General features: G+C 42.4%; 1 non-coding gene across 1 annotated transcript; it reads right to left on the reverse strand.

Annotated features, from left to right (window-relative positions):
* Window positions 1–381: 381 nt before the first annotated feature.
* Window positions 382–488, reverse strand: LOC147339717 (U6 spliceosomal RNA). Its single transcript, XR_015160054.1, has one exon. It is a non-coding gene; the product is annotated as a U6 spliceosomal RNA (small nuclear RNA).
* Between the last annotated feature and the right edge of the window lie 3283 nt (window positions 489–3771).

Raw genomic sequence — 3771 nt, forward strand, 5'->3', positions numbered from 1 at the left:
ACATGAACCCTGCACCCCACCTTGGACCCTCAACATCAAAAAACCACAGCAGAAGATGCTGACCTTTTGCACCAAAGGATTATAAATACCAGCAGGATTAACCGGGCGATCTTAATTTGCATGATCTGCGCACCGTGTCACGATCCATCCAGAGTGAGTGCGTTTTGCACGTGAACACATGCATCTCAAAATGCTAATGTTTCGAGTATGGTAAAAGCAAACCTTGCCTGACATCTTTCGCTACTTTGCTTCTTTTGAGATATATATTTGTTTTCAGTAACAATGCTGAGATCCGATGGTGTAAAAAAAAAAAATTATGCAGTTGCTATTATAATTTGAAAACCTTTTGGGGGAAAATGTTTCATGCTGTAACTTTTTTTTTTTTAAATATAACATTTCAGGAATTTCCATACCATGCTTGCCCAGGGGCCATGCTAATCTGCTTTGTATTGTTCCAATTTTAGTATATGTGCTGCTGAACCAACCACCATGCTGTACTTTTGAGAGTATTACATGACGTTTAAGCGAGATGGTCAAAGCACGGTTTATCCTCTGACAACAGATCCTATAATCTGTGTCCAACTGAGTTCCATCTTCTCCTGAAGAGATCTTGTCCATGCCTTTAATCCCGCAAGCGTTATATTGGTTCAGTCACCACAGTACCCAATCTCAACACAACTGGGCAGGAAAAAACATCCCCGTTGGGATGTAACTTTCTGCATGAAACAAATCACGCTGTGTCCACTAAGAAAAGGAGATAGAGATGGGAAATTGAAAGAAACTGACACGGCAACACACTCCTAGATTTTTGTCTCTCTCTCATCTCACCTTCCTGGCAGTGATCACAAAATGTGATGTTCTTAAATACGAGTCAGTGCAGTTTCTCAAGAAGGAGATGGAAAGTGGGATTCATTATTCTCGGCTTTCTCCCACTGTCTCCCTTATAAAGTCGTCGCTGTCACTCCAGAGCTTTCCTGAAACGCAGGATCTGATACATTTAATTAATGAAGATGATTCATTTCCACCCTTCCCTAAATATTGCTAATGCAGGATGGTGGAGGTCATTGCCAAGATTGAGCCATGGCCATTTTGCACAGTTCAGCATCTCTTTGTATAAGTGAATTATATTAATTCAGAGGTGAATGATCCTTTGTTGTTGTTGCTATTGTTTTAAACAATTTATTTAATTGGAGAATAATTACAATATTGTGATGATTTTTTTTGTCACGCATCAACATGCATCGGCCACAGGGATACCTGTGTTCCCTCCATCCTGAACCCCCCTCCCACCTCCCTCCCTACGCCATCCCTCTAGGTTGTCCCAGAGCACCAGCTTTGGGTACCCCACTTTGCGCATCAAACTTGCCCTGGTCATCTATTTTGCTATATGGTAATATACGTGTTCAAAGATAGTCTCTCAAATCATCCCAACCCTTGCCCTGAAGTAAGGGATTACAGGGTCAGTTCAGTTCAGTTCAGTCACTCAGTCGTGTCCGACGCTTTGTGACCCCATGAGTCACAGCACGCCAGGCCTCCCTGTCCATCACCATCTCCCGGAGTTCACTCAAACTCACGTCCATCGAGTCGGTGATGCCATCCAGCCATCTCATCTTCTGTCATCCCCTTCTCCTCCTGCCTGCAATCCCTCCCAGCATCAGGGGTCCTCATGTTTTATTTTTGCCATTGTGGTACAGGCATGCTGAATTCTCACTCCCCCCAAGTGTTGGTGTTCACTTGCTCAGTCATGTCCGAGTCTTTGGGATTCCAGGGACTGCCGCCCACCAGGCTTCCCTGTCCTTCACTATCTCTCTGAGTCTGCTCAAACTCATGTCTGTTGATGATGCCATCCAACCATCTCATCCTCTGTCGCCCTCTTTTCCTTTTGCCTTCTGTCTTTCCCAGCATCAAGGTAGGCGTATAAATATTCCTGCATGTGGCTTCTCCTCTACTTTTGGAGGGAGAAGTCCGTGCCTTTGGAGGTAGATTTGCCCAGGTGACTAGTTCAGACTTCTCGTGATGGAACACAAGGGAGAGGGGATAGACAGGCACCCCTTCTGGGCTGAGCTCATCACTTCTGCCTGCCTCTTTAGTCGTCCTGCTGCTACTGAGCCTCATTTGGGGACAGACGCATCGTAAGATCGCAGAGCCTCCATCAGTCAGGTCTGTGAGTCACAAGGATGAGCTGAACCTGTCTGCAGCCACACTGGGGAGGGAGAATGAGGAAGAAGTAAGCGTTTTGCACCAGTTAGATTTTAAGATTTTTTTTAATGTGACCCATTTTAGAAGTCTTTATTAATTTTGTTACAATATTTCTTCTGTGGGTTCTTTTTTTTTAATTCTTTGGGTGCAAGGTACGTGAAATCTTAGTCCCGCAACCAGGGATCGAGCTCATACTCCTTGCACTGGAAGGCAAAGTCTTAACCACTGGATCACCAGAGAAGTCCCTACACGTGTAAGATGTCAGAGTGGTTAGACGCTGCCCTGTGACCTAGCTTACTGGGACTGCAGTATCCTTGGGGGGAATTGTGAAGGAAGGGAACACTCTCTAATGCTTTCTGTGGACGATAAGTTTAAGGTCAGCATGTAGTTGCATTGAACTTGCAGGGCGTAAGTGGACATTCCAAAATCTCTGGCTGCTCTCAGAGGTTACCACCCACTAGAAATCCGATTTGGGGAACTTCCCTCGCGGTCCAGTGGTTGGGACTTTGTCTTCAGTGGAGGAGGTGCCAGTTCGATCCCTGGTCAGAGAGCTAAGGTCACACATGCCTCACACACCAGAAACATAAAAAGAGATGCAATGTTGTAACAAATTCAATAAAGACTTTAAAAACAGTCCATATATTTTTTTAAAGATTAAAAAAAAATTAATCTTTAAAATTTTAATCTTTAAAAAAAATAAATTCTGTTTTAAAGCATCTTTTCTTGGGAGGTTATCAAAGCTCTTGACATTGTGAGTTCTTAAGTAGTTGAGTCCTTTCTTGTTTAATATATGACCACAATGGGTTTCATCATATCACATACCCTGAGATCTCCGGGAATGGTACACAGTTCCTGGTTATGTCTGAGCAAGAAGGAACTATAGTTAAAAGCATCTTGAAGAAACTTACCTGGTGGTCCAATAGTTAAGTCTTCACCTTCCAATGTATGGGCACATGTTTGATCCCCAGTCAGCGAGCTAAGATCCAACAGGCTTGCATGGTGAAGCCAAAAATAAAAAAAAGGAAAGAAAAAAATCTTGAGCATTTATAAACACTCCCAATATCACTAGATTAAAAAATAAATGGCACTCGGAGCTGACTCTCCAAAGTCAATACACAGAAATGTCATCTCTTTTGGAGTGAAGCTATGTTGACATGTTGAATTCCGTTATTAAACACAGCTGTCATTTCAGTACACACAGTTGAGGACTCAGGTAAAATTAGCATCGTGACCAAAAGGGGAAAATGAAGACAGGCTTGATGGAAAGATGAAAGAGTTGATCTCAGTAGAAAAATAGAAGAAAATATGAATTTATGCAGAGAATATCCTCCAAACGGTGTCTTTTTTCCCCCAAGGGAGAAAAAAAAAAAAGCTTTCAGCTAGTATATTTATAGGTACAATTATAAATGTAGTCTAATCCTCTTTTGAATTTTAAGGAGTCCAGTAGACAAAAATCTGACAACTAACACAATAGAAATAAGCCCAAGCTGCATAGTTTGGGGCAGATAAAACGTTTTCCCACAAAACATCCAGTAACAAACAGCATACACTTTGAACTAATTTTTGCTACTA

The sequence above is a fragment of the Bos grunniens genome, chromosome X (genome assembly GCF_055505025.1).
Source record: "Bos grunniens cultivar Pamir isolate PY7600 chromosome X, Bosgru_T2T1.0, whole genome shotgun sequence".
In the NCBI taxonomy this organism is placed as follows: Eukaryota; Metazoa; Chordata; class Mammalia; order Artiodactyla; family Bovidae; genus Bos; species Bos grunniens.